General features: G+C 41.6%; 1 long non-coding RNA gene and 1 pseudogene across 1 annotated transcript; both read right to left on the bottom strand.

Moving 5' to 3' along the window:
• Positions 1–2,787: 2,787 nt before the first annotated feature.
• LOC144299561 (uncharacterized) lies at positions 2,788–11,074 on the bottom strand. Its single transcript, XR_013366252.1, has 3 exons — positions 10,938–11,074; positions 10,201–10,295; positions 2,788–3,078 (listed from the first exon to the last, which is right to left on the bottom strand). It is a non-coding gene; the product is annotated as an uncharacterized LOC144299561 (long non-coding RNA).
• LOC144299560 (peroxisomal trans-2-enoyl-CoA reductase pseudogene) lies at positions 5,757–6,741 on the bottom strand (annotated as a pseudogene).
• Positions 11,075–14,496: the final 3,422 nt, after the last annotated feature.

Here is a 14,496-nt window from a genome sequence, read left to right as displayed (position 1 = left end):
ATTTTTAGTTTTATTTAATTTCAATTAATTTCAATTAATAGCTACATGTAGCTACATGCTACATTTTTGGACAGTACAAAACTAGAATCTATAGAAGTCAGAGACAGGAAACATTCATTCGTAATCTCACCAAGCTATGAAATCCACTCCTATGATGCTATTATGGCGTTGGCAAGAAAACTGAGAAATATAATATATCCCTTTTTAAGGAACAGTGAATATTGGCAATTATTGGCCAATCTCACTTTTTTATAAAGATATTTATTTATTTATTCATTCATTCATTCATTCATTCATTCATGAGAGACAGAGAGAGAGAGAGAGAGAGAGAGGCGCAGAAGCAGGCTCCATGCCAGGAGCCCGACACGGGACTCAATCCCAGGACTCCAGGATCACGCCCTGGGCCAAAGGCAGTTGCCAAACCGCTGAGCCACCCAGGGATCCCCTCACTTTTGAAGCTGGATGTAAAAGTCCTAAACAATGAAACACTGACAAATCGTTCTCTTAAAAAGATGATCATGTATGATTGATACCAGGAATGCAAGAAGGGTTAATGTCATTAATTATTTAACTGTGTCAATGGCGACAGGAAAATCAAGTAAGGGATAGGAAGAAAATTCCTGAACCTGATATTTAGTAGTGGTGTTCTATATACACTGCCTTTAAAGTCAAATAAGAGCCACCATTCACATCCTGCACACCTGATGCACCCTGCACGTCCAATTCAGGGAGTGTCACTGATCCAGGGCCCACCCTGTTGCCCACAAGAATCCCTGGCAGCCTGGAGCAAGGGCCACACCTCACATGTGTTGCTCTGCACCAAGGACTGCGTGCAACAGACTAGCTCCTGGGAGACACTTTGGTTTGAGGACTTGCCAAGGACTTTGCTGAACCTGCTTGAGAGTGCCTGGTGGATCTGGCACACTTCCACCTCACCTTGCCTCCTTAATTGCCTCATCGCCTATGTCCATCTGTAGCTCTCCAAGCCTTCCTTGGCTCCTTCCTCATTTTCCTTCATAGACAACTCCCCTAGTAAAATCCTTGCACATTTTCCTATCTTAGCATCTGGTTCCTGTGGGGCCTGGACTAACTCAGATGTCATATCGCCGCTTCTATTCAACACTGTACTGGACATCCTGTCACACTTTTACAAGGAAAAAGGTTGTATGAGAACAGGAAAAGAAGAAACAAAAGTGCTAATAAATGTAGATCATATGACTCTTTACACAGGAAATCCAAGACAATCCTAGACAAACCTACAGAATAATAGAGTTCAGCCAGGTTGTGTCACATAAGATTGACATATAGACATCAGTGGTGCTAGTATGTATCAGTAACAACCATTGGAAAAATGTAATCGTCATGATTATAAGGTCCCAATCACAAGTGTACTAGATGGTCCTTAATAAAAGCAACAACAACAACAACAACAACAACAAAATAAATAAATAAATAAATAAATAAATAAATAAATAAATAAATAAAAGCAACAAATGTTTCTCAAGATGTCTTTAAAAGATTTCAAAATTTTGGACCAGAGTATATATAACGTGACAATCACTTAAATTGACTTTTAACTTTCTTATAAGTTTTAGATAATAACAACCATAACACACAGATTGTTAAGACAGCAAAAGGACACTGCTGGGGGGCTGCATGGTGGTGCAGTCAGTTGAGCGTCCAACTCTTGGTTTCTCCCAGGGGTTGTGGGATTGAGCCCTGCAGAGGGCTCCAGGCTCTGCGCTCTGCATATAGTTTGCTTGAGACCCTCTTTCCCTCTTCTTCTGCCCCTCCCCACCACCCTCTTGGGCTCTCATAAATAAATAAATAAATAAATAAATAAATAAATAAATAAAGTAATTAAAAAAGTACACTGTTGGGAGAAATAATTTTTTTTTGGGGGGGGAGAAATAATTAAATAAAATCTCCTGTCAGGGGATCCCTGGGTGGCTCAGCGGTTTAGCACCTGCCTTTGGCCCAGGGCGGGATCCTGGAGTCCCGGGATCGAGTCCCACATCAGGTTCCCAGCATGGAGCCTGCTTCTCCCTCCTCCTGTGTCTCTGCCTCTCTCTCTCTCTCTCTGTCTATCATAAATAAATAACTCTTTAAAAAAAATCTCCTGTCAACCCAGTACAACCCCTTCACAAAATGTAGACAAGAATGAAAGTTTTGTTATTAAGCATTAAACCAGACCATGATGCATATCACAGGCATTCAGCTAAAGAAATTGGAATGATAAAGAAATCTCACCCTTTTAGATAGCTAGGCAGAAACAATCCATTACATACATACAACTGTCTTAGTCCAAAGGAAAAATTAAAACTTGGAGCCAAGTGCTTGGACAAAACTTCCACAGAGTTAGGGAGACAGAACCCCACACTCCTCTGTGTTCACCTTTCACAGAGGTGGCTCCAGAAAGACACACCTAGAATGCAAAACTGGCAAAAGGCTTGTTCAGCTTTTTAAAAGATTACATATGTGTGAAAAGAACAAAGAAGATTAGGATCACAAATTTTCAAAAGGAAATGCTGGAAAGAAAAGCAGGGGAAGAAAGTGTTCTTTCCCTTTTGGCACGAGGGACACATCAAAGTTCTTGAGACTAAAGCAAAGTTATTTGTTTTGTATATTTTGTAATTGGAGTTCAATTTGCCAACATATAGTATAACATCCAGTGCTCATCCCGTCAAGCGCCCCCCTCTGTGCCCATCACCCAGTCCCCCCGTCCCCCCGCCCCTTCCACTACCCCTTGTTTGTTTCCCAGAGTTAGGTGTCTCTCATATGCTGTCACCCTCTATGATATTTCCCACTCATTTTCTCTCCTTTCCCCTATAATCCCTTTCACTATTTTTTATATTTCCCGAATGAATGAAACCATATAACGTTTGTCCTTCTCCAAATGACTTACTTCACTCAGTGTAATACCCTCCAGTTCTATTCATGTTGAAGCAAATGGTGAGTATTCATTGTTTCTAATGGCTGAGTAATATTCCATTGTATACATAGACCACGTCTTCTTTATCCATTCGTCTGTCGATGGACACCGAGGCTCCTGCCACAGTTTGGCTATTGTGGACATTGCTGTAAAGTAAAGGTTTTAGTTAGAGGCAAATTCATAGTCAGATTCTTCAATTACTAAAGAACACTGAACATATAAACTCTACAATTCATTTAATAAGAATAAAATCAACCACAAAGGCAGCAGAACAAAGGGCATAATTACGAGCACTTGAAGATAAAATAATTAGCAGAAAAACAGCATTAGGAGAAAAATAGGCAGACTGTAAAGAAGAGAAAAAGAACTAATCAGAATTAGAAATGGCAAAGTGACTATACCTATGGACACGGATCATATCATGAGAACCAAGAGAAACAAAGACAGAACGAGCAGCACTATCAGTATTTTGTTGATGTTTGAATTAGGACAAGCATACACACTATCAACATTGGGAAAGCTGTGGCCAATGCAATATGACATGTAATGCTGGTGCTCTCAATAGCAATTAAAAGAAAAAGAGATAGAAAAAAACCCATGTATTTCAGTGGAAAACTATGCATCCTTTATAATGTATACCCTTTTAGATTATCAGATTCTAGATTATCAGCTCAGATTCCTGTTCATTATCTTTGTGCGATTTTGTAACTCCTTGTATGTTGTAGGTAACTGATAGATATATAATTCTATCTAGCCTGGTAGTGACTTTCCGCTAATTTCCACCTGTGGAAAAGCAGTTTTATCTTTATTCATAATTCATCTCACCATCCCTTTATGTCATATAACTGCACTGTTTGGATTCTTCTTTTGAATTGGCTATAACATCTGCCTCACATATTCACTTTATAACTCTATATGAGAGTCATGATTCTACCTTTTTTACCAATAGAAAGCTAAAAGAAAAAAAAATTTTAAAGGCTAATATAATAAGAATATTTTTATTGATGTGACTGGATGGGAATGTTGAGTATATCCAGCAAGAACTGAATAGTAAATGTACAATGGCAAAGTAACTTAGACACATGAAAGAAACCACACCCTAACCAGGCTATCACTAGGGATGACATTAATAATAAATATGTGAAATAAAATTAAGAATAGCAAATTATTGATGTAATGGAATAAAATTAACAAAACTAAAGACTTGTCAAAGGGCAGAAAGCAAATATTGAAAAGATATAAATTCTTAACTTATTGTTATAATCAGAATATTTTTGGTAATCTGTCTAAATAATTATAACTTTAATCTAGAAGAAACAACAAAATAAGAGAATGCTAAAAGATACTAACTTTACCAGATATTTGCATAAAGTAATATTGACCCAAGAACAAAAACCAACTGATGAACATAAATAAAGGAAGCTCTCCCAAGAGCTCACTGTATTATTGAAGGATCTAGTCTTCAGGGGATCCCTGCATGGCTCAGGGGTTTGGCGCCTACCTTCAGCCCAGGGCGCCATCCTGGAGTCCCAGGATCGGGTCCCGCATCGGGCTCCCTGCATAGAGCATGCTTCTCCCTCTGCCTGTGTCTCTGCCTCTCTCTCTGTCTATCATGAATAAATAAATAAAATCTTAAAAAAAAGAAGGATCTAGTCTTCAGTATCCAGATTGTTGACTACAGATAGCTAAGACAAAAAGACGAGCTTCTTTGGAGAAGATTCCACTGAAAGGTGGCTCAGCAAAGTGAGGGAAACTGCCTGTCACAGTTAAGGTTTAGGCAGCAGGAGAATCTGGCAGCTAACTCTTCGTCCTCCAACCTCCACTCTCAGAGCTTTCCCACAAATCCAGCAGCAACAAACCCTCCGCAATGCTTCCCTGTCTCAGGGACAACTGGGTGGCTCAGGGGTTGAGCGCCTGCCTTGGGCCCAGGGCATGATCCCGGATTCCCCGGATCGAGTCCCACGTCGGGCTCCCTGCATGGAGCCTGCTTCTCCCTCTGCCTGTGTCTCTGCCTCTCTCTCTCCCCCCCCACCCCGTGTCTCTCATGAATAAATAAAATCTTTAAAATAAAATGCTCCTCTCTTCACAAACATCGGATAGCTTTGAGAGAGATGAATTTGTAAGATGCGGGCAGCCCCGGTGGCGCAGCGGTTTGGCGCCGCCTGCAGCCTGGGGTGTGATCCTGGAAGCCCGGGATCGAGTCCCGCGTCAGGCACCCTGCATGGAGCCTGCTTCTCCCTCTCCCTCTGCCTGTGTCTCTGCCTCTCTCTCTGTGTCTATGAATAAATAAATAAAATCTTTAAAAAAAAAGAATTTGTAAGATGCATCACATAGGAAAGAAAAAAATCCACTACCAATAAAACACCCAGTGAGGGTAAGGCCCATACTGATTACTGAGATGCCAATCCCTGATGTATCCATGATGCACAATGAATAGGACTTTTTGGTAGGTGGACGTATAGCGTGAAAAAATAATTTTCTAGAGGGACACCTGGGTGGCTCAGCCGTTGAGTGCCTGCCTTCGGCCCAGGGCGTGATCCTGGAATCCTTGGTTCGAGTCCCACATTGGGCTCCCGGCATGGAGCCTGCTTCTCCCTCTGCCTGTGTCTCTGCCTCTCTCTCTGTGTGTCTCTCATGAATAAATAAATAAAGTCTTTAAAAAATAATAAATAAAGTATGTTAATTTCATTCATAAAAAAGTCTTTAAACACAGGCTAAACAACATTGGTTGGGGCTTAAGAATGCATTTATTTCAGGAATAGTTTCTGCTTGGGCATAACTGATAACATTAAAAAGGCAGAAAGTGATTTTTCCGTACAAATTATTATAACTCTAAAGTACCAAAGGGCATTCTGGAGATACTAAGACATTTGGGGATAAAAAACATATGTAGTTTCCATAGCTTGGCTTTATTCCTGAAAGACTCCCTCATCCTTTTGACAACAGAAATATCCCCCGCTCGCTAAGGCCAGTTGTATATCAAACACTCCCATATACAAAGACTGGCCCCATCCCCATCCACCAATTTTCCAGTGATAAGAGAAGCTACAGGAGACAGCAGGAAGCAGACCAATAGGGAGATCTCTCAGGAACTCCAATTTGCTTCGCTGGAATTTTCTTAACCGTCCAAATACGTCTTTTGCCAAAGAGCCATAGTTGTCAATAGCAGTCAGGGAATAAATGACGCCAGGGGCAACACAGTTGCTCCTTACTCCGTTCTGGCCTATTCTACAGCCAAGGATTTGGTGAGATTGTAAACACCTGCTCTGGCAGCTGCACTATACACAAGTCCTGGAAATCCATTTTAAACAAGGATAATATTATTCAGAATGGATCCTCCATGCTCTTTCATCCAGGAGTTGTAAACTGCTCTCCACATGTAGAAGGTGCTCATCAATTTGGTTTCGATCACAGCATGCCATCCCTTTGCACTGATGTGTTTTGCAGGAGACCTGAACTGACCTCCTCCATTGTTTACAAAAAATTGATCTTACCATAAATATCTAAGGTGGATTTGACCAAATTGTTCACCGCCTTTTCTTTGCAGATGTTGCATTTTATGGGAGTGACCTGAGCCTGGTGGGCTCAGTTCATCTGCAGTAGATTTTAGTCAATCAAAGTTACGTGACGCAATGACCACATTACACCCCAGCTGCAAGATCTTGGTCATGATGGCCTTTCTGATACCTGTGTCCCCTCTGGTGATGATGGCCAGTTGGTCTTGCAGCAAGCCAGCAACCAGCCAGCTCTTGCCCTTGTCCCAAGTGCCCATCTCCACCAAGCATCTGAGTCTTAGGAGTGCTAAAGTCACTTACATGGTAAAAAATAATAATAATAATAATAATAATATTTTTTACTTTATTTATTCTTGAGAGACACATACACCGAGAGGCAGAGACATAGGCAGAGGGAGAAGCAGGCTTCCTGTAAGGAACCCAATGTGGGACTCCATCTCTGACCCCGGGATCATGCCGTGACCCGAAGGCAGAAGACACTCCACTCCTGAGCCATCCGGGTGTCCCTACAGGAAAATTTTTATGTTTAAAAAAAATCAATAGCCTGTCTAAATTATCTCATTTTATTAAAAATAGATTATCATTTTAAATACTGATATTCCGTCAGAAGTCTCTTATTGACAGTTATTTTGAATTTCAAACTATAAATAACCCAGAAATAAATTTTGTTAAATGCCTTTATCCAAATTTCAGGTTATTGAGTATATGCTTCCTTTACATCTTTTTCTCCTTTATGGAGATGATCATGTGGGATCTCTTCCTCTCTTTTGTGTCAATATGGTGAGGTTTGGTTTTGTCTTTTTTAAAGACTTTATTTATTCATGTCAGAGAGAGAGAGAGAGAGAGAGAGAGTGACAGGCGGAGGGAAAAGCAGGCTCCATGCAGGGAGCCCGATGCGGGTTCGATCCTGGGTCTCCAGGATCAAGCCCTGGGCCGAAGGCAGGCGCTAAACTGCTGAGCCACCCAGAGATCCCCAATATGGTGAGTTTTATTAAAAGATTTCCTCATATTCGACTATCCTTGCATTTCTAGTATTTCTCACTTAGTCACATGCTATTATGACTATCAATGCCATTGCACCAGTATTTATCAATGAGATTCGTCTGTAATTTTCTTTTAGAGACCGTTTTGTGAATTTGTGTTTGGGATTTTTTTTTTTAGTGAAATAGCTCTGTCAATTTTGATCTGTGTTGGACTTTGACTTGAATCTAGTGTGGTCTGGGGTGAATGAGCTGGCTGAATGACAGACCCTATCCTGTGATAGGTGGAAAGAGGATACTTCCGTGAAAAACTATGCATTGCTCATATCTTACTTGTTCAGTCTAGTCTTCACTATTTCCTAGTCTTTCATGGTTTTTAAGCTACTTCAGAAGACAAGTGATAGCAATGCAAAATAATTCTTGTCTCTGGACATGTACATTCTGTCCTATTCAATTGACTTCTCCTCACTAGCCGGTTAAATAAATCTTTAACACTTGTTCGTTTTTGTATCTGCATGAGTCATGATTTTATCATTTTTAAATAATCTATTTTTATTGTAAAAATATATTTATATTATGTATATTTATGTAAAATATACATAAAATTGCCATCTTAACCATTTTTTAAAATATGCGGGTCAGTGGCATTAAGCACATTATTGTGCACCCATCACCACCATCCATCCCCAGAACTCTTTCATCCTACTAAATTGAAATTGTACCCAGTAAATAATAACCCTCCATTCCTCTATCACCTAAGCTCCTGGGAAACCACCCTTCAACTTTCTGTCTTTATAAATTGGACCGCTCTACATATCTTTGTAAGTGTGCTAGGAGGAAACACTTCCTACCAATTCAGATGCAGTGATCTAGAGACTATTAATTAACTGACAGATTTGGGATCCCTGGGTGGCGCAGCGGTTTGGCGCCTGCCTTTGGCCCAGGGCGCGATCCTGGAGACCCGGGATCGAATCCCACATCAGGCTCCCGGTGCATGGAGCCTGCTTCTCCCTCTGCCTGTGTCTCTGCGTCTATCTCTCTCACTGTGTGCCTATCATAAATAAATAAAAAAATTAAAAAAAAATTTAACTGACAGATTTACAGGAGAAAAGACAAGATTAATTTACACACTCACGCAGGAACATTCAGATGAAGAGGCTCCCTAAAGAGCTGGAGATAGACGTTTATATACCAACTGAACAGGGGAAAGCGATGGAAAGCAAAGAAAGAGCTTCTCTGGAAAAGACTAAGGAGCTTTTAGGAAAACAAATGGAAAGTATGATATTGTCATGTTTGCCACTTCTCAGATGCAAGTGGTCCAGGCTGAGAGTGAAACTACCCCAAAGAGGGATTTATGGCAGCTTCTCTCTCAGAAGGATAAGCCTTTAGTCAGATACATGAGACCCAGAAAGGCTTCTGCATTTGCTGTGTCATAAATGACTTCAGTTTAAAATAACCTTGCTCCAACTCAAGGGGTATAAGTGGATCCATACAAGTGGAATCATATAGTATTTGTCCTTCAGTGACTAGCTTATTTCATTTAGCATAATGTCCCCAAGGTTCATCCATGCTTACAATGTGTTAGGAATTACCTTCCTTTTAAAGACTGAAATAAAATTCTGCTGTACTTATATATTACATCGTGTTTATCCGTTCATCCATTGATGGACACTTGAGTTCCTTCCGCCTCTTAACTATTGTGAATAAATGTGCTTATGAATACAGCTGTACAAATTCTTCAAGACCCTCCTTTCAATTCTTTGGGGTATATACCCAGAAGTAAAATTGCTGGATATATATTTTTTAAGATCTTATTTCTTTATTCATGAGAGACACAGAGAGAGAGAGAGAGAGAGAGAGAGAGAGAGAGAGAGGCAGAGACACAGGCAGAGGGAGAAGCAGGCTCCATGCACCGGGAGCCCGATGTGGGATTCGATCCCGGGTCTCCAGGATCGCGCCCTGGGCCAAAGGCAGGCGCCAAACCGCTGCGCCACCCATGGATCCCCCAAAAGGTTTTAATATTTAATTGTAAAGGTGGGCAATAAATCTAAATTGTGGTATCATTATGATTTTTTCTTTTTTAAAGAGTTTACTTATTTCTTTTAGAGAGAGAGAACACAAGTTGAGGAGGGAGAGGGACAAGCAGTCTCTGCACTGAATGTGGAGCCTGATGTGGGATTTGACCTCATGACCCTGAGATCATGCTCTGAGTCAAAATCAAGAGTTGGATGCTCAACCGAGACACCCAGGTGCTCCTCATTGTGATTCTTAAAACGAGAGATACACAATGACTTATTTTTCATGGCAAATATTTTTAGATCCATAAAGCTTTATGGTAATTATCCATGTGTTATTTGTTTTGGTCATGCTGTCAAATTTGTAATAAAGCTTCTTAACCCAAAGGAAAAATAAAGTTATGTGTAGCAAAAAATTTTTTTCTCTCTGTAGTGTGTTTGAATCTATTAAGATATATATGCTCCAGGGGCATCTGGGAAGCTGTCAATTAAAATGTTTGCCTTTGGCTCAGGTCATTATGCCAGGGTCCTGGGATCAAGTCCCGTGTTGGGCCTGCCTGCTGCTCCCCCTACTATTCTTTCTCTGATTGATAGATAAATAGATAGATAAATAAATAATCTTTTTAAAACAGATATATATGCTCCAAACAAACCTTAAAGAAAAAACAGCAAAATGTTATTGTTTTCACTCTTCACACACTGCTATAAACATTCTCATTAGCTCACACAGTCCTTCCAGCTGGCTTACGTATACTTACTTCCCTTCGGCTTCAGGGATTGGGGGAATGGCTGGAAGTGCACACGAGGCTCTTTTTGTGATAAATTGTAAGCAGGCATACATTCAGCCAGAAGCCTTCCAGATTGGTCATATAAAAACATGGAGAGCAAAAAGAAAATGGAACTGAATGACTACCAAATTTCTACTCAGTACAGAACATTTTAGACTTACAACAGTAACTCTAAAAGCTCCCATTAAGCACGTTCAATATTAGTTTATAACCATTATCTCATTTAATCTTCACACACATACAATTTATGTGGTATATAGCATCTTAATTCCCATTTCAGAGCTGAGGAATGCTCTGCTTGAGGTCATGCAGCTAGTAATTGGAGCTAGGGGTTCTTAACATTGCATACTCTTTTCACCCTGGGGATGCTACTGAACTCAAAGGGCAGTTCTGAGGATTAGATGTGCTGAGGCACATTGTTTCCTTAGCCTCCTGCCTGCCATGGAGTAAGTAGTCATTATATGATCGCCATTAGTATTGAATCATTACTATTTAATATTAAATTATATTAATACAAATAAAACAATTAAGTTATTAATTGTGCATATCTGGGTCCTATGTATAGGTTTTCCAACCGTTTTATTCAATTCCTGTACTTCAAGATCATATAGCACACAAGTGAGAATATCTCCAACTTTGTGATTATAAATTAATAAAGGGTTAAGACTAGGAATACAGAAGTACTCACAGTTCAAATTTTAACTCACCATTTGTGAAATTGTGGGTCAGGATGATGTTGTAATAGGTAATAGGGCCATCCTAGTTGCTGGACAATGTTCTGGTCAGGAGTCCATCGGCAGCACTTTGGGATGGGTACTCCATTCTGGAGTCTGACTTTCAACACTTGCAGTCCAGAAACTCAACTTAGTCAGTCTATGGAAAATTACTGAGGCTCTTGGAAATTATTAAAATGAACCAAACTAACCAAATAAATAATCTTTAAATCATATTATCAATTGTGTATATATAATTAGAGACATACCTCTCCTAGAAGGGGCTATTCTATCCCCTTATTGTCCTAGCAATGAGAACAAATTCTTGCTCACAGGTGGTCCATTGGAAATCACTTCCCTAACCAGAGTTAGGGAATCTCCCTAACCAGAGTTCTTCCTCCCCAAATCTCTCCCCTATTATGTGTTTTGTTTTCTGGTAGCAGTTATCACTACCTAAAATTATCTTACTTCCTCCTAGATTGTCTGCCTTCCTCCATTAGAATGGCAGGTTCTCTGATGTTTGTTCACTGCCATATCCCTAACTTCTAGAACAGAGCTTGACACATAGCAGGAACTCAATATATGCTTGAATGAATTAATGTCATCTGGAGGTTGTAAACCCAAGTTAGATGCAAGTCAACTTAAGCTTCTTTCCCTCAACAGGAAATAGTTGCCCTGTCACTGAACTGAGTTTAGGGACAGTCCTCAGAGATGGGTCGGCCCCCTCGGACTCAGACCCCAGAGCAGGTGGAACCTGGCCCAGCCCAGTGATCTGTGTGTCTGCTCTCTCAGCTGCCCTCCAAAGCCCTGGGATCGACTTGCCACACTCACTTGCACCCTGAGCCACAGCTTCTGGTATAAGCAGAAACCACGGAGCCTCCCAGTTTCTCTTATTCCTTTCTTCAGGTTCAAGGACCCCTAAGGCTCTGGGTCCCTAGTTGGTGTTCTGGACCTAAAGATATGGGCATCTGCTTATATCTAACTCTAACCTGTTGTGGCCCAATGATCTCCTCCCTGCAACAAAGAAGGACTGAGATATGTAGATTGAGAACTGTGATCCTTCTTGGTTGTTAAAATAACTTACAAGTTATTATGGTACTAATTTTGGGGAACAGCAATGGATACTGAGTTTGTGCTTAATGCTCATCGACTGTTCCCCTCCCATATTCCCATTAAATATGTTTGAGAACTCAAAAGGCTAACTCCCAAGACCACCCTGAAATAGAGTCCTCCAGTCATTTTTCTTTTTTTTTTTAAGATCTTATTTATTTGAGAGGGAGAGTATCTGCACACAGGAGTGGGGGGTAGAGGAGACGGGAGGGAGAGGGAGAAGCAGGCTCCCCGCCTGAGAGGCTGCAGCGCCTGGCATTCCAGTAGTGCTTTATGTGGACTCAGGGGACCATTCCTCCGGTGACTTTGAAGGGAAGCCTTCTGAGAAGCTTGGGACCAGAAGAGTTCAGGTGCAAGAGGAATAGGGATGGTGTGGACCTTGAAGACCCTGATCCCATCATAGAATGTTGTGGTGTCCTGGGGGTCTCATGCAGGACTGGGGTGCCAAAGTAGCAGACACTCTGTTCAGCTTTGTCGGGGCACGATGGCACTGTGTATCCAGGCTCCAGCTGTTTTCTTTTTTTTTTTCCAGCTGTTTTCTGAGAGCCACTTGTTATTGTCTTCTCCTCATAAAAGTGAGGGGAACTGATTCTTCAAGTTGGTTTTATAAGATCACTTGAACTACTTCTCAAATGACTGAATTCACAAGCCAGGTCACTGACTATCCTAGTTCAGGTAACAATGACCTGCAATGCACACGTAAACCTCTTATCCACCAAGTCCACTGCGTACTCCTAGCCACAGACTCTTTTACTCTGGACATCACCCTGATTGATCCTGGGTGGCTAAATACATGTCCATCGTTTTCACCGGATTGTCCCGTCTTTTCATAGTTCTACTTCTGCTTTCTTCTGCATCCTGTTCTGTGCAGTTCCCTGCTGCTCTGGATCTATGCAGTCCCTTTAGGGGAATGTGCTGACCTCAAGATGCTCCTGGCACGAAGGTGGTAAGTGACAGCATCCAAAACCTGGTTCAAAGTTCATGCTATTCCATGATGTCACAGGAGCTGAGGCCTGTCTATACAGTGGCCTACTTCACAACTCCCATAAATAGCCTATATTCCATAAAACGCAGGGGTTGGTCACTATCAGGAGATTGGAATGAAACTTAAAATAACTCCACCAATCCAAATAGGAGGGGTCTGCCCTCAGTTTGTTTTGATCTTTTTTAAAAAAATCTTTATTTTATTTTATTTTTTATTTTTTTGAGAGAGACAGCATGACCAGAGGGTGAAGGGCAGAGGGAGAGGGAGAGGCAGAGAATCCCAAGCAGGCACCACACCCAGCTCGGTGCCTAACTAACATAAGATCTGATCTCATGACCCTGAGGTCATGACCTGAGCCAAAATCAAGAGGAGGGCACTTAACTGACTGAGCCACCCAGGTGTCCCTCAGTTTCTTTTTCTATTAACCCTTTAAGATAGAGATCTTTTGTATAAGTGAGCAGTAGGTAGAAGAATTGGTGGCACCAACAAAGACCAACAGGACTCACAGCAGGGTCGTCTGTCTTCAGTGGTGCTGGGAGCAGGTCTCTGCGGACTTAACACTCCCTGCATATCACGGGGAGATGGCCACCTATCGCTCAGGTCCTTAAAAATGTTTGTTAAATTCGTTTAGGCAGGGGTAGAAGTACTTTCTAGAAACTGAATTTAATAGCACCTGTCAGGGAGAAGAAAAGCCTATTGTTCAGATCGAAAAGGCTCACAGAGTCAGAAAGTCTGAGGAACTCAACAAAATAGCCTCTGATGTGCGGCACCATGGGGGGAAGGGTTCCAAGGTCCTGGGGGAGACAGGAGAACCGGAAGTCAGCATCTCTGTTGCCTGAGACCTCAGCCAGCTCACTCCTCCTGCCCCTTCCCCATCCTGGGCAAGTGGCGCCTCTAACAGTGAACCCAGGAAAGGAAAAGACAGCAGGAAAGGGAAAACAGGAATAGAAAAATGGAAGGAACAAACAGAATAAAAATAGTAAGATGAGAAGAATGTGGTTTTTTTCCTCGGATACCAAATATGTGTTGTTTTCCACACCAACCAATTCTGACACTAACTGGGTATCTAAAAATTCAATTTAATGACACCGCCTAGCTGGAGTTACCATCACATTCCACACAGGTTAAATGGCTCAGTCCCACAAGACTATGTGCACTTCAGATGCCAGATAGGAATGGGGGGGGGTGCTCAGGCTACCTGTGCTTCTGCCAACTGCAAATGTGGGGGCTCCCCTGACCCCTCAGGTATGATTACGACTCACCTTAGGAATGCACTTGACTTACAATGACTGGTTATAAAGGATCTACCTCAGACACAGCCAAAGGGAAGTGATGCATAGGACACTGTAGAGGGTGGGTGCCACAGAACTTCCAGGGCTCCTCCAGGGTGCCACCCTACCAACACATCCATGTGCCCACCAACCAGAAACTCTCTAGAACTTGTTTTGAGGGGTTTTA

Source organism: Canis aureus, chromosome 27, assembly GCF_053574225.1.
Source record: "Canis aureus isolate CA01 chromosome 27, VMU_Caureus_v.1.0, whole genome shotgun sequence".
NCBI classification, from domain to species: domain Eukaryota; kingdom Metazoa; phylum Chordata; class Mammalia; order Carnivora; family Canidae; genus Canis; species Canis aureus.
Note: the sequence above shows the minus strand (reverse complement) of the source record. Positions and strands in the feature narration are given on the sequence as shown.